Below are 17,710 nucleotides of genomic sequence, written 5' to 3'. Positions count from 1 at the left end.
CTTGGTTCAGTAAGACAAGAATATTTTCTTCAGACTGCATTCAAACTCACTTTTTTTTTTTTCCCTGCTGTTGCTGTAAGAACTTTCAGTTCCTTCAAGACTTCCAAGAGCAGATTGAAAATGTTCTTATCTGTCTAAGCTTAGTGGGCTCCTCCATCCATGGGATTCTCCAGGCAAGAACACTGGAGTGGGTTGCCATTTCCTTCTCCAGGGGATCTTCCCGGCCCAGGGATCAAACCCAGGTCTCCCACATTGCAGGCAGATGCTTTAATCTCTGAGCCACCAGAGAAGCCCAATATACTAAGAAGGTATTTTATAGTGTATTTTTATCATAGTCTTTTTTTTAATTTTATTTAATTTTTAAACTTTACATAATTGTATTAGTTTTGCCAAATATCAAAATGAATCCACCACATGTATACATGTGTTCCCCATCCTGAACCCTCCTCCCTCCTCCCTCCCCATACCATCCCTCTGGGTCGTCCCAGTGCACTAGCCCCAATCATCCAGTATCGTGCATTGAACCTGGACTGGCATCTCGTTTCATACATGATATTTTACATGTTTCAACGCCATTCTCCCAAATCCTCCCACCCTCTCCCTCTCCTACAGAGTCCATAAGACTGTTCTATACATCACTGTCTCTTTTGCTGTCTCGTTCACAGGGTTATTGTTACCATCTTTCTAAATTCCATATATATGCGTTAGTATACTGTATTGGTGTTTTGCCTTCTGGCTTATCATAGTCTTTTGAAATGCTTTGCATAAAAGACCCTTTATAACTGTCTCTGCCATCCCCTCTTGCCTATAGAAGTGAGATTTGTCCCGATTTATTTCCCTTCCTTCTGTTATCACCAACTCCCCTCTCTTTGCCAGTTCCCCATTGTTGGTAACAGGCACTTGATTTAATAAGACTTGCCAACAGCAATCTCTTTTAACTCCTTCATCATTGACTTTCACCAGTTCTCTGGGTTTTAGGAAGAGCTAGCCAAGATGAATTTCCTACATGGTTGTAAAGAATTCATATTAGTGTACAGTCTTGGAGCACGTAATTCTGTCTTCTGCCTATGTTAAGATAGATATCATTAAAAAGCCAGCATCACATTCAAAGAGGTGTTGGCTTCCTTTGGAAAAATAGATTCTAGAGTATTATTGAAATTGCTTATTCTTTGATGCTGCGGACACTGCTCCGCCGAGCCATTGTAATACAGCAAGATCATAATTCAGTAAGTGGTTACATCACTTTCATAGTGAAACTCATACAGGGGATATTACATGGTGGGAGAATAAAAGAAATTAAACAAAAATGTTTATTAAATGTCTATATTGTTTTGGGCTTTTTATACATAACACATGATTTAATCTTTAAAACAAGTTCTAAAGTTGATATCCATTTGCAAATGAGAAAACAAGCTTAATTAAGTTGAGCAATTTGCCTCTAAATTATAGTAACTGACAAATCTAAGATGATGATACTCCATTTCTTCTAAGGAATTTTTGCCCACAGTAGAAGATATAATGGTCATCTGAATTAAATTCACCCATTCCCATCCATTTATTTCACTGATTCCTAAAATGTTGATGTTCACTCTTGTAGGAGATGACAAACCTAGACAGTATATTAAAAAGCAGAGACATTATTTTGTGACAAAGATCCATATATTTGAAGTTATAATTTTTCCAGTAGTCATGTATGGATGTGAGAGCTGGACCATAAAGAAGGTTGAGCGCCAAAGTATTGATCCTTTTGAATTGTGTTGTTGGAGAAGACTATTGAGAGTCCCTTGGGCAGCAAGGAGATCATATTAGTCAATCCTAAAAGAAATCAATGCTGAATATCCATTGGCAGGACTGATGCTGAAGTGCCAATGGACCTTGACGCTGGGAAAGATTGAGGGCAGAAAGATAAAGGGACGACAGAGAATGAGGTGGTTGGATGACATCACCAACTCGATGGACATGAGTTTGAGCAAACTCTGGGAGATGGTGAAGGACAGGGAAGCCTGGCATGCTGCAATCCATGTGGTCACAGTGGGAGACAACTTAGCGACTGAACAACAACAACAAAGATGATATCTTCCTTTTTACTCCAAAGCCATAGTCTTTATACAACAATATTGCTTCCCTTAAATAAAAATAGTAATATTCTTTAAGGAACTTCTGTTGTCTGATATAAAAATAGTAGAATACAATGGTTAGGAATAAGGACTTTGCACTAAAACTCTCTGAGCTCTATTTCTGGTTCCACCCACTAGCTGTTTGATCTTTTGTCAAATAAATTCTTTTTTCTAAATGTCCTTATAGACAGTTTTAGTTTTCCATTTTTGTATAACAAATTGCTGCAAATGTCATACCTTAAAACAGCAAATACTTATTATCTCACAGTTTTTTCTGGGCAAGAGCCTGGGCATGGCTTAGCTAGGTCCTCTACATACTATCTGAGAAAGTCATGGTCATGGTGGACTGGTCTGTAGGCTCATCTGAGGCCTGACTAGGCTAGGATTTATACTCACTCAGATCGTTATCAAAATTCAGTTCATTATAGTTTTATAATTGGAGATTTCAGGTTTTTTTCTGATTGTTGGCCAGAGGCCACTCTCATCTCCTAGAAACCACCTGCAACTCTTTCCCATGTGGCATCCCCAGTGTGGAGTTTAACCTCCTCAAAGCCAGCAAGAAAGGAGATTCCAATGACACAGGTACTACAGTCTAATGGGATATAATTGTGTACCTGAAATTATGTGCATCCCAGTATCTTTGCCATTATCAGCTGGTTTACTTCACACTCAAGAGGAGGAGATCATACAGGCCATGGACTCCATGAGGCAGGAGCCATAGGGACCCTTTTTAGAGACTGCCATTCCTATAAGTAAAAAGGACTGATGATAATTCATTAGTTACTATGACAGACTCATAGTAAGTGCTCAGTAAATATGAGCTATCTTTCTATTAGAGCTAACAAAATTTTACAAAAAGTAGAAGAAAAAATAGAAGCTCTATAAGAAGTATAGATTCAATAAGGAGGTGTACTGTAAAAAACAAAATTTAAAAAGTCCTGCCTTCACTGTTGCCTCTACCACAAGCAATTGACTGATTTCTGTACGACCAACCTCCTTAAAAGATTATCCTTTGTTCACCGACACCGTTTCTTCATATTTTACTCAATGAATTGCAGTCATATTCATCCCTGTTCCCCACCTCAACCAGGGCCACCAATAAATTCTAAATGTCAAATCCAATAGGCTCCATTCTGTTCCATCATATTGACTAATGTCATGCCTTTGAATATTGTTACCAGTCACATTCTGTTCCATTGCCATGTGTTTTATTTTCTTCTCAATATTACTCTTAGATTTCTACCGTCTATTTTCTGTGCTTCCACTTTAGAATTTATGCTCCACATGAACAAAGAGCTTGTCTATTTTATATACTGCTGTATTTTCAGAGTGAGAACAAGGCCTGGCATAGTGTAGGCATCCAATAATTGATTTTTTTGCTGAATGAATGAATAAAAGAATGAAAGAAAAATATCTTCCTCACAAAACTATTAGTAAGTCTTGGGGGAGCAGGTAATACCTACTATCATGATTCATTAATCCAAAGTCTTCACAGATATGAAGCCTTTGTTACCAAAACATTATAGGATTTATGAGCAATTGAAATTCTTATCTTTTTTAGTATAAGCTCTTTTGTCCATTAGATGATGTGTATGGAAGTCATTCATTTCCACTGAATCTATCAGCTAAGTTTCTGCTTACTAAAGGGAGGAAAAAGAGAGAGACTTGATTGAGGTTTGAATATTTTATCTAATAAAGTACTAATACAGAAAAGTTATTATTTTTAGGATAGTGTCACCACATTTACAACATGGCATCTTATTTGCAACTCAGTAATTAGTATGAACCATGTATAACACCATTATCTAAAACTTTTATTTTGGATGTTGAAGAACTGGGAACTAAATTACTGGCAAATCTACATATGTCATGAAAATTTGTCCTTAGGCTCAAAGTTTTGATTGAGCTAATATACTTCAAAATAAGCTTCAATGGTTGGATTAGCAAAGGCATTTTTTGATCAATAGATATCTATTTACTTTTTCATATGCCCTAACCTTCCTTGTTTTCAGTTCAGTTCACTTCAGTCGCTCAGTCATGTCCGACTCTTTGCAACCCCATGAATCACAGCACGCCAGGCCTCCCTGTCAATCACCAACTCCCAGAGTTCACTCAGACTCACGTCCATCGAGTCAGTGATGCCATCCAGCCATCTCATCCTCTAGCGTCCCCTTCTTCTCCTGCCCTCAATCCCTCCCAGCATCAGAGTCTTTTACAATGAGTCAACTCTTTGCATGAGGTGGCCAAAGTACTGGAGTTTCAGCTTCAGCATCATTCCCTCCAAAACAATCCCAGGGCTGATCTCCTTCAGAATGGACTGGTTGGATCTCCTTGCAGTCCAAGGGACTCTCAAGAATCTTCTCCAACACCACAGTTCAAAAGCATCAATTCTTTGGCACTCAGCCTTCTTCACAGTCCAACTCTCACATCCATACCATATGACTAATTTTAGCCAAAGATCCAAAGAAATGTGAGAAGAATCAGCAAATGCAACTTTAAGGTTGAGGCTCTTAAGAGCTGGTGTACCAATACCTTGCTGTATCTCCCCATTTTCCAGCAAGTCTAGAGCCCTCATGTCCCAGCTACAATGTTGTACATCATCTATGAGCTTTAGTACCTGAGTGATTAGGTCTAGCAGATTTCACTTTCTACCTCAACTCTCACTCAAAGTTATGGCCCACATTAGGTACATAATATAAACAAAGAATACATATTTTGATGCTGAAGACTCATGGGCTTAATTGTTTCTATAGCACAACTTATCTTGACTAGTATAAATACTCATGAGAGGATCTAATGTCAGAAGATATTTCTTCTCTCTTCTGTGGCTGGAAAATTTCTCACTATTTCAAGTCAAAATAATATATCTATTGCCAGAAAGCAAGCTTCAAAAACAACACAGAAATGTTTTTCTTACCCTTATGCTTACATATTTGTCAAAATTTTAAGCATTAAAAATTTTAAAATACAAAAGTAAAGGAATCTTTGTTAATTGGCAAATTTAAAAGGAATACAGTGAATAGTTGAATAAACACACTTTTGAACTGTAAAGATACAATTAGTATAGAGTCTAAAAAGTGCACGGTCATAGCAAAAAAACCCCAAAAAGCAATGGGACAACATCATCCTTTTCAGCCTCTGTTGGCTGAATTTGGTGATCCCATGAGCTTGAAAAGACTTCACATACAATGCCTTCCATTAGGGAAATACTTCACTGTCAATAGAAATTTTTAAAAGTCATATCAAAAAGGTAATTATTTGTTGAACATATTAATTAATTTAATTATTTCACAATTTATATGTATATTAAATCATTAAATTATATACTTTAAATATATGTAATCTTATTTACCAATTATAATACATGTCAAGGGGAAAGAAAAAGAGATAACCAATTTCTTGATTAGACTAGGGTTCTAATAATTTAACATAAATATAATTTCATAAATATGTATAATAAATATAAATATATTTATATAAATATAATAAAATAAATAAATATAATCTAATATAATTTCAAAATCTTGAAATTATAAAATGGATCCAGGACCTAAATGAAGGAGATACTTCATAGGTTTTATTTCCCTTGAGATTCTGGAAAAGGTAAAGAACAGAGAGAAGCAGCAAACAGTTTTGGTATTGTTGTACAAAACAGGATTGATTGACAACTGAAAAGAATCTCATGGAAAATACACATACTTTAAAAGATAAAATTTTATTTTGAATTTTAGTTTTGCCTGTGAAATTCATGTAAATGCTTCAAGAGAAACAGATGGAAAATATTCCTCCTCTGTTTGAAGTCAGACATTGACTGCTTTCTGCCAAGCAGTGTCTAGGCACTGGGGATGTGTCACTAATAGGCTAACCAAGTCCCTCAGGGAGAATATGTGTAAATGGAAATTGTTTGCATAGGAATGTGAATTTAAATGTTCCAAAACTTTCACTTGAATGCATACGCTTTCCTTGGAAGAACAGATTAAAAGTCCCACTCTGGGACAAAGGATCAGATCAGATCAGTCATTCAGTCGTGTCCGACTCTTTGCAACCCCAAGAACTGCAGCACATCAGGCCTCCCTGTCCATCACCAACTCCGAGAATCCACTCAGACTCATGTCCATCAAGTCAGTGATGCCATCCAGCCATCTCATCCTCTGTCGTCCCCTTCTCCTCTTGCCCCCAATCCTTCCCAGCATCAGAGTCTTTTCCAATGAGTCAACCCTTCACATGAGGTGGCCAAAGTACTGGAGTTTCAGTTTTAGCATCATTCCTTCCAAAGAAATCCCAGGGCTGATCTCCTTTAGAATGGACTGGATGGATCTCCTTGCAGTCCAAGGGACTCTCAAGAGTCTTCTCCAACACCACAGTTCAAAAGCATCAATTCGTAGGCATTCAGCCTTCTTCACAGTCCAACTCTCACATCCATACATGACTACAGGAAAAACAATAGCCTTGACTAGATGAACCTTTGTTGGCAAAGTAATGTCTCTGCTTTTGAATATGCTATCTAGGTTGGTCATAACTTTCCTTCCAAGAAGTAAGCATCTTTTAATTTCATGGCTGCAGTCACCATCTGCAATGATTTTGGAGCCCAGAAAAATAAAGTCTGACACTGTTTCCACTGTTTCCCCATCTATTTCCCAAGAGTTGATGGGACTGGATGCCATGATCTTCGTTTTCTGAATGTTGAGCTTTAAGCCAACTTTTTCACTCTCCACTTTCACTTTCATCAAGAGGCTTTTTAGTTCCTCTTCACTTTCTGTCATAAAGGTGGTGTCATCTGCATATCTGGGGTGATTGATATTTCTCCCAGCAATCTTGATTCCAGCTTGTGCTTCTTCCAGCCCAGCATTTCTCATGATGTACTCTGCATATACGTTAAATAAACAGAGTGACAATGTACAGCCTTGACATACTCCTTTTCCTATTTGGAACCAGTCTGTTGGTCCATGTCCAATTCTAACTGTTGTTTCCTGACCTGCATGCAAATTTCTCAAGAGGCAGGTCAAGTGGTCTGGTATTCCCATCTCTTTCAGAATTTTCCACAGTTTATTGTGATCCACACAGTCAAAGGCTTTGGCATAGTCAATAAAGCAGAAATAGATGTTTTTCTGGAACTCTCTTGCTTTTTCCATGATCCAGTGGATGTTGACAGTTTGATCTCTGGGCCTCTGCCTTTTCTAAAACCAGCTTGAACATCAGGAAGTTCACGGTTCACATATTGCTGAAGCCTGGCTTGGAGAATTTTGAGCATTACTTTACTAGCGTGTGAGATGAGTGCAATTGTGCGGTAGTTTGAGCATTCTTTGTCATTGCCTTTCTTTGGGATTGGAATGAAAACTGACCTTTTCCAGTCCTGTGGCCACTGCTGAGTTTTCCAAATTTGCTGGCATATTGAGTGCAGCACTTTCACAGCATCATCTTTCAGGATTTGGAATAGCTCAACTGGAATTCCATCACCTCCATTAGCTTTGTTTGTAGTGATGCTTTCTAAGGCCCACTTGACTTCACATTCTGGCTCCAGGTCAGTGATCACACCATCATGATTATCTGGGTCGTGAAGATCTTTTTTGTATAGTTCTTCTGTGTATTCTTGCCATCTCTTCTTAATATCTTCTGCTTCTGTTAGGTCCATACCATTTCTGTCCTTTATCGAGCCCATCTTTGCATGAAATGTTCCTTTGGTATCTCTGATTTTCTTGAAGAGATCTCTAGTCTTTCCCATTCTGTTGTTTTCCTCTATTTCTTTGCATTGATCGCTGAGGAAGGCTTTCTTATCTCTTGCTATTCTTTGGAACTCTGTATTCAGATGTTTATATCTTTCCTTCTCTCCTTTGCTTTTCACTTCTCTTCTTTTCACAGCTATTTGTAAGGCCTCCCCAGACAGCCATTTTGCTTTTTTGCATTTCTTTTCCATGGGGATTTTCTTGATCCCTGTCTCCTGTACAATGGCACGAACCTCATTCCATAGTTCATCAGGCACTCTATCTCTCAGATCTAGGTCCTTAAATCTATTTCTCACTTCCACTGTATAATCATAAGGGATTTGATTTAGGTCATCCCTGAATGGTCTAGTGGTTTTCCCTACTTGCTTCAATATAAGTCTGAATTTGGCAATAAGGAGTTCATGATCTGAGCCACAATCAGATCCTGGTCTTGTTTTTGCTGACTATATAGAGTTTCTCCATCTTTGGCTGCAAAGAATATAATCAATCTGATTTCAGTGTTGCCCATCTGGTGATGTCCATGTATAGAGTCTTCTCTTGTGTTGTTGGAAGAAGGTGTTTGTTATGACCAGTGCATTTTCTTGGCAAAACTCTATTAGTCTTTGTCCTGCTTCGTTCCGTATTCCAAGGCCAAATTTGCCTGTTATTCCTGGTGTTTCTTGACTTCCTACTTTTGCATTCCAGTCCCCCATAATGAAAAGGACATCTTTTTTGGGTATTAGTTCTAAAAGGTCTTGTAGGTCTTCGTAGAACCGTTCAACGTCAGCTTCTTCAGCGTTACTGGTTGGGGCATAGACTTGGATTACTGGGATATTGAATGGTTTGCCTTGGAAACGCATGAAGGATAGAAACAGTTAACAATGGACATGTCTTCTAGGGAATGTAATTTCCCTTATTTAGGATGGTTGATCTTATTTACCTGCTTTGGACACTCTCACCTTATTCATTTCTTAAGTAAAATTTTACTGAGAAAATGCTTAACGATAAGCACCATAGTTGAAACTGGGGATTTATGCTACTTGTTTTTAGTCTAATGTGGACAAATATATAGTATAATATTGTATATTATACTATACAATACAGTATAATCAGATAACTATGTTAATAAAATTAATCATAAGATGTTATTGGAATACCAGAGGAAGTATATTTAAATGTTCTGATATTTAAGAAATGGGATAATAGCATTGAAACATGTATAATATCATGTGTGAAACGAGTTGCCAGTCCAGGTTCGATGCACGGTACTGGATGCTTGGGGCTGGTGCACTGGGACGACCCAGAGGGAGGGTAGGGGAGGGAGGACGGAGGAGGGTTCAGGATGGGGAACGTGGGTATACCTGTGGTGGATTCATTTCGATATTTGGCAAAACTAATATAATATTGTAAATTTTAAAAATAAAATAAAATTTAAAAAAAAAAAAGAAAAAAAGAAATGGGATGGTTAGTGGTAGTGGGGGAAGATTTCCAAAACCTTGTAATAAAGAAGATTTGAAGAAGGTGTAGAAATGTCTCAGGTGGAAGTCGACTTCCTATTGGCAAGTTTAGCATAGGGAGGGGGAAAGATCTTTCAGGAAGAGGAACATTATATGAAAATATACAGACTTATTTTTGGAGAATTGCATGTAGTTAGATTTTACTATTATTTTTTTATGGAGTATGAAGTAGGGTGGGTAGATTATTTCTTGAAGACCAGTCATTCATTTGCTAAGGTTTAAAAATGTCCTTAAAACTGCTAACCTAAAAATGTTACCAAAGGAAGGAAGAGGTGTCTTTCCTTGCACATTCTTATTTAAAATTCAGTTTGAAAGTTGGTTTTCTGGGTTATATTTAGGTATTATAGGGTAATGAAGAGGGAGGCCTTATCATCTCAGCACGTCGTCATGCACCTTGGGTTTGTACTTTTAAAAATAATTACAGGGAAATGTGAGTATTTATAGCTGACTTTGACTTTCTTACAATTATTTAATAAGGCAGGATTGCAATACTGCTCTCATGATCTAAGAGCCTGTAATCTCTCTGGGGTCTAATTATCTCCCGATAACCTTGCCCCTTGACGACATCTGTATTGCTATTATAAAACAAGTTTATTTTGGGAAAGAACATATATTTTGTAGTGTAATAGCATTAAACTGTCAGACCTGAGTGTTAACAGCAATTTGCCCAAAGAGCTTTCAGAAAAGATTAGCTCAAGCATTATACGTGGCTTATCAGACAATCTAAGAGGATCAAAGTCATTTTTATAACAACTAAACTTTTTTCTTGAAAAATAGAAACTTATAACACTAACACATGGCTTCAATATCCATGAACAGGGCTATCTACACTTCTACCGCAGGATGCTGACAATTATTTCAGTTCAGTTCAGTTCACTCGCTCAGTCAAGTCTGACCCTTTGCGACCCCATGGACTGCAGCATGCTAGGCTTCCCTGTCCATCACTAACTTTCAGAGCTTTCTCAGACTCATGTCCATTAAGTTGGTGATGCCATCCCACCATCTCATCCTCTGTCATCCCATTCTATACCTCCTTCAATCTTTCCGAGCATCAGGGTCTTTTCCAATGAGTTAGTTCTTCCCTTCAGGTGGCCAAAGTATTGGAGCTGCAGCATCAGCATCAGTCCTTCCAATGAATAGTTAGGACTGATTTCCTTTAGGATGGACTGGCTGGATCTCCTTGCTGTCCAAGGGACTTTCAAGAGGCTTCTCCAACACCACAGTTCAAAAGCATCAATTCTTCAGTGCTCAGCTTTCTTTATGGTCCAAATCTCACATCCATACATGACTGTTGGAAAAACTGTAGCTTTGACTAGACAGACTTTTATCAGTAAAGTAATGTCTCTGCTTTTTAACACGCTGTCTCTGTTTGTCATACCTTTTCTTTGAAGGAGTGAGTGTCTTTTAATTGCAAGGCTGCAGTCACCATCTACAGTGATTTTGGAGCCCAAGAAAATAAATCTGTTGCTGTTTCCACTGTTTCCCCAACTTTTGCCATGGAGTTATGGGACTGATGTCATGATCTTAGTTTTCTGAATGTTGAGTTTTAAGCCAACTTTTTCACTCCCCTCTTTCATTTTCATCAAGAGGCTCTTTAGGTCCTCTTCACTTTCTGCCATAAGGGTGGTATTATCTGGATATCTGAGGTTATTGATATTTCTCCAAGCAGTCTTGATTCCAGCTTGTACTTCATTTAGTCTGGCATTTCTCATGATGTATTCTGCATATAAGTTAAATAAGGAGGGTAGTCATGAAATTAAAAGACGTTTACTCCTTGGAAGGAAAGTTATGACCAACCTAGATAGCATGTTCAAAAGCAGAGACATTACTTTGCCAACAAAGGTCCGTTTAATCAAGGATATGGTTTTTACAGTGGTCATGTATGGATGTGAGATTTGGACTGTGAAGAAAGCTGAGTGCCAAAGAATTGATGCTTTTGAACTGTGGTCTTGGAGAAGACTCTTGAGAGTCGCTTGGACTGCAAAGAGATCCAACCAGTCCATCCTAAAAGACATCAGTCCTGGGTGTTCATTGGAAGGACTGATGTTAAAGCTGAAATTCCAATACTTTGGCCACCTCATACGAAGACTTGACTCATTGGAAAAGACCCTGATGCTGGGAGCGATTGAGGACAGGAGGAGAAGGGGACGACAGAGGATGAAATGGTTGGATGGCATCATCAACTCAATGGACATGAGTTTGGGTGAACTCTGGGAGTTGGTGATGGACAGGGAGGCCTGGCGTGCTGAAATTCATGGGGTCTCAAAGAGTCAGACATGACTGAGCAACTGAACTGAACAATATACAGTCTTGATGTACTCCTTTCTGGTTTGGAACCACTCTGTTGTTCTATGTCCAGTTCTAACTGTTGCTTCTTTACCTGCATACAGATTTCTCAGGAGGCAGGTCAGGTGATCTGGTATTCCTATCTCTTTCAGAATTTTCCAGTTTGTTGTGGTCCACACATTCAAAGGCTTAGGCATAGTCAGTAAAGCAGAAGTGGATTTTTTCTCTGTAACTCTCTTGCTTTTTCAATGATCCAATGGATGTTGGCAATTTTATCTCTGCTTCTTCTGGCTTTCTAAATTCAGCTTGAACATCCTGGTTCAGGCTCATGGTTCACATGTTGTTGAAGCCTGGCTTGGGGAATTTTGAGCATTACTTTACTAGCGTGTGAGATGAGTGCAATTGTGTGGTAGTTTGAGCAGTCTTTGACACTGCCTTTTTTGGGGATTGGAATGAAAACTGACCTTTTCCTGTGGCCACTGCTGAGTTTTCTCAATTATCTGGCATATTGAGTGCAGCACTTTCACAGCATCATCTTTTAGGATTTTAAGTAGCTCAACAGGAATTCCATCACCTCCACTAGCTTTGTTCATAGTGATGCTTCCTAAGGCCCACTTGACTTTGCACTCTAGGATGTCTGGCTCTAGGTGAGTGATCACACCATCATGATTATCTGGGTCGTGAAGATCTTTTTTGTACAGTTCTTCTGTGTATTCTTGCCCCTTCTTCTTTTTTTTTTTTTTTCCACCTCTCCTTAATATATTCTGCTGCAGTTAGGTCCATACCATTTCTGTCCCTTATTGTGCCCCTCTTTGCATGAAATATTTCTTAGTATGTCTACTTTTCCTGAAGAGATCTCTAGTCTTTCCCATCCTATTTTCTTCAATTTCTTTGCATTGATCCCTTAGGAAGGCTTTCTTATTTCCCCTTGCTGTTCTTTGGAAGTGCATTCAGATGGATATATCTTTTCTTTTTTCTCCTTTGCCTTTCACTTCCTTTCTTTTCTCAGCTATTTGTAAAGCCTTCTCTGACAACCATTTTGCTTTTTTGCATTTCTCCTTCTTGGAGATTGTCTTGATCACTGCCTCCTGTACAATGTTACAAACCTCTATCCAAAATTCTTTAGGCACTCTATGTATGAGATCTAATCCCTTGAATCTATTTGTCACTTCCACTATATAATTGTAAGGGATTTGATTTAAGTCTACCTGAATGGTCTAGTGGTTTTCCCTATTTTCTTCAATTTAAGTCTGAATTTTAGAATACGGAGTTCATGATCTGAGCCACAGTCAGCTCCTGGTCTCATTTTGGCTGATTGTGTAGAGTTTCTACATCTTTGGCTGCAAAGCATATTATCTATCTGATTTCTGTATTGACCGTCGGGTGAAGCCCATGTGTAGAGTACTCTCCTGTGTTGTTGGGAGCGGGTGTTTGCTACGACCAATGTGTTGTCTTGGCAAAACTGTTAGTCTTTACCCTGTTTCATTTTGTACTCCAAGGCCAACTTGCCTGTTACTCCAGGCATCTCTTGACCCTACTTTTGCATTCCAATCCCCTATGATGAAAAGGACATCTTTTTTGTGTGTGTTAGTTTTATAAGGTCTTGTAGGTCTTCATAGAGCCTTTCAACTGCAGCTTCTTCAGCATTACTGGTTGGGGCATAGACTTGGATTACTGTGATATTGAATGGTTTGCCTTGGAAATGAACAGAGATAATTCTGTCATTTTTGAGATTTCACCCAAGTACTGAATTTCAGACTCTTTCATTGACTATAAGGGCTACTCCATTTCTTCTAAGGAATTCTTGCACCACAATAGTAAATATAATGATCATCTGAATTAAATTCTCCCATTCTGGTCCATTTTAGCTACTGATTCCTAAAATGTTGATGTTTACTCTTGCCATCTCCTGTTTGACCACTTCCAATTTACCTTGATTCATGGAACTAACATTCCAGGTTCCTATACAATATTGTTCTTTACAGCCTTGGACTTCACTTCTATCCCAAGTCACATCCACAACTGGACATTGTTCTCATTTTTGCTCAGCCTCTTCATTTTTTTCTGGAGCTTTTTCTCCACTCTTCTTCAGTAGCATATTGGGCACCTACCTACTGGGAGTTCATCTTTCAGTGTCACATCTTTTTGCCTTTTCATACTATTTATGGGGTTCTCAAGGGAAGAATACTGAAGTAGTTTGCCATTCCCTTCTCCAGTGGACCATGTTTTGTTAGAACTCTCCACCATGACCCTTCCATTCTGGGTGGCCCTACATGGCATGACTCACAGTTTCACTGAGTTAGACAAGGCTGTTTGTGATCAGTTTGGTTAATTTTCTGTAGTTGTGGTTCCCATTCTGTGTGCCCTCTGATGGATAAGGATAAGAGGCTCTTGGAAGCTTCCTGATGGGAGGGACTGGCTGTGGGGGCATCCAAGTCTTGGGCTGATGGGTGGAGCCATTCTCAATCAATCCTTAATCCAATTTTCTGTTTATGGATGTGGCTGTGTTCCCTCCCTTTAGTTTCACCTGAGGCCAAACTATGGTAGAGTTAAGGGTAGTGGGCACCTCCTTCAAAAGGACTTATTCCAGGACTGCTCTATTCAGTGCCCCTATGCCACAGCAGGCCACTGTCAACCCATGCCTCTGTCAGAGACCCCTGGACACTCAGAGGCAAGTCTGGCTCGGTCTCTAGTGGGGTCACTGCTCCTTTCCCCTGGGTGCTGGTGAGCACAAGGTTTTGCTTGTGCTCTGCAAGAGTCTGTTTCCCCAGTCCTGTGGAAGTTCCGTAATCAAATCCCAATGGCCTTCAAAGTCAAATTCCCTGGAGGTTCTCGGACAATTAGGATGATACTCAAAACAAATATTCCGAGCATGGAAGAGGAGTGGAGGTCATACACAAAGTAATGTTATTGAAATTTAAGAGTGTGGTTCTAGAATCAGACACCTCTGGGCTCAAGTCCCAGCTCTGTGCTTATTACCTGTGTCAGTTGATGAAACCGATGTCTCTCAGCCTCAGCTTTCTTGGTTGTAAATTGCAATAACAATGGAGGAGTTGGGTAATAACAGTATTCAACTTACATTGTTACAGGAGGAGCTAAAATAGGTGTTAATTAAAATGTTTTTCAGACTTATAAGAACACAATAACGTCTTAAGAAAGCTATTTTTATTTTATCATCAATATTTATTCATTATTCATTAAAATAGGTATTTTTCAGCTTTGTGCTAATCACTGCTATGACATAGGCATACAACAGTGAATATAAGCAATATATTTCCTGCCATCATAGGGCTAGTAATACATATGATCATAATTCATGAGTACTCTAAAGAACTATATTATTGAATTTTTAATAAAAATTATCCACTAAGAATGGCATTTGTGGTCAGAATAGGGGCCCTCAATCTGGAAATCTTAACAAAGTAGACAAGAGACAGACCCCAAGTTCTCCATAAATAAAGGAGGAAAAGAAAGAGAAACCAGTGTAATGGACAGCACCTTAGTCATTTAAAAATACGTCATTGCTAGTACTATTTCTTGAAATTACTTTGAGGCAGATATTATTTAAATTTTATTTAAGCCTCTGCTTTGTGTCATTGTTCTTTAATCACTAAGTCTTGCCCAACTCTCTTGCGACCCCATGGACTGCGACTACAGGGGACCAGGCTCCCCTGTCCGTGGGATTTCCCAGGCTAGAATATTGAAGTGGGTTGTCATTTCCTTCTCCAGGGGATTGTCCTGACCCAGGAATAGAACCCATATTCTCCTGCATTGGCAGGTGTGTTCTTTACCACTGAGCCAACAAGGACACCCAAGCATCTACTTGGTAGATGTTTAAAGCAGTAAACATAAAAGTATAAACCCCTCTTGGCCTAAAGCAGTCAATATATAACTATAATGTACTGGGAGGATATAAAAATCAGCATCAACAAAGTATGTTCAGTGTATCAGAAGGTGGTGAGTCTTACAGAGACAGATAAAGTGGGAAAGATGGATAGAAAGTATAAGGTGGGTGCTATCTTTTAAAGAATGATCAAGAAAACTCTCAATAAGCAGAGACATGCGAGAAGGGAAGAGATAACTCACTTGAAGAAAGGTGAGGCTAAGAAAGATGGTTTTGTCCCAAAGGTAAATGACCCACTTGCCAATGCAGGAAACTCAGGAGACACAGGTTCAATCCCTGGGTCAGAAAGATCCCTTGGAGTAGAAAATGGCAACCCACTCCAATATTCTTGCCTGGGAAATCCTATGGAGAGAGGGGCCTGGCAGGCTACAGTCTATGAGGTGGCAAAGAGTTGGACACAACTGAGCACAAACATGCTATGAACACTTAAGTATCTATCTATGCCCTTTCTTTGTTTGATAATAGAGTTTAGGTGGCTTTAAAACAGATGTCAAATACAACCAGAAGAGATAAAAAGGGAAAGAAAACTCAGGCAGGAGAAAGTAATATAGGGAAAAGAAAACAAAACATGATTTGAGTTTATGTACAAAATTTAACTTTCCAAAGGCAAAATATTGTCTGAGCTTTCTACTAGCATATGTAAAGATAAACTACTCAATTATAGAATTGAAATAAATCTCTAACACAACAAACCAATCAATAATTCAAGAGGAGCTGAATAATTGCTTATTTTGAGATCTTAGAGGAAAATTTGAACAAGACAATCAACAATATCATTACAGTAAATATAGCAATGGATTTCCTAGGATCATATATTATTATAATGTCCCTCTGATGCAAGTAAAAAGGCAAATGCTGAAGTGTAATTCCATTAATAGTAGCCAAAAGGGAAAAAGGACACAGTTTAATTACTCATCTTTCTAAGATGCAACAGAGATTTCACGTGATTTCAACAAATAGTGAAAGGAATTTCCCTCTAAAAATACTCAACTAAAGAAATTCTATCATGTCTCATTAATTTTACAAAGTGTGAAAAGTATAACCACGACATTTTCTAGGATGACTACTACATTGAGACATGTTATTACATCAGATCAGATCAGATCAGATCAGTCACTCAGTCGTGTCGACTCTTTGCGACCCCATGAATTGCAGCACGCCAGGGCTCCCTGTCCATCATCAACTCCCTGAGTTCACTCAGACTCACGTCCATCGAGTCAATGATGCCATCCAGCCATCTCATCCTCTGTCGTCCCCTTCTCCTCCTGCCCCCAATCCCTCCCAGCATCAGAGTCTTTTACAATGAGTCAACTCTTCGCATGAGGTGGCCAAAGTACTGGAGTTTCAGCTTCAGCATCATTCCTTCCAAAGAAATCCCAGGGCTGATCTCCTTCAGAATGGACTGGTTGGATCTCCTTGCAGTCCAAGGGACTCTCAAGAGTCTTCTCCAACACCACAGTTCAAAAGCATCAATTCTTCATCGCTCAGCCTTCTTCACAGTCCAACTCTCACATCCATACATGACCACAGGAAAAACCATAGCCCTGATTAGTCAAACCTTTGTTAGCAAAGTAATGTCTCTGCTTTTGAATATGCTATCTAGGTTGGTTATAACTTTCCTTCCAAGGAGTAAGCGTCTTTTAATTTCATGGCTGCAGTCACTATCAATAGATGTTTAATTTCTTGTCAGCATTTATGGAAATGGTTATATAATTTTTTAATTTTACTTGTACTAGTGATTAAATTTTTTCTAGACTCTCTACTTGGTTCTTTACCAAAATAATATCAAACTCTTTCTTTTAAAAATTATGTGTTGTTGCTACTTTGCTGCTGCTAAGTCACTTAAGTCGTGTCCGACTCTGTGCGACCCCATAGATGGCAGCCCACCAGGCTCCCCCATCCCCAGGATTCTCCAGACAAGAACACTGGAGTGGGTTGCCATTTCCCTCTCCAATGCATGAAAGTGAAAAGTGAAAGTGAAGTCGTTCAGTTGTGTCCGACTCTTAGTGACCCCGTGGACTGTAGCCTACCAGGCTCCTCCGCCCATGGGATTTTCCGGGCAAGAGTACTGGAGTGGGGTGCCATTGCCTTCTCTCAGTATGTTAATTCTTTATCTTCTTTTGTAATTCTAGGGTATTTATTTTAAGGTGCCCATTTATCTTTAGCTCTGCAAACCTAAATTCT

This window comes from Bos grunniens, chromosome 6 (assembly GCF_055505025.1).
Source record: "Bos grunniens cultivar Pamir isolate PY7600 chromosome 6, Bosgru_T2T1.0, whole genome shotgun sequence".
Classification (NCBI taxonomy): domain Eukaryota; kingdom Metazoa; phylum Chordata; class Mammalia; order Artiodactyla; family Bovidae; genus Bos; species Bos grunniens.
The sequence above is the reverse complement of the archived record's forward strand: the minus strand, read 5'-3'. Positions refer to the sequence as shown.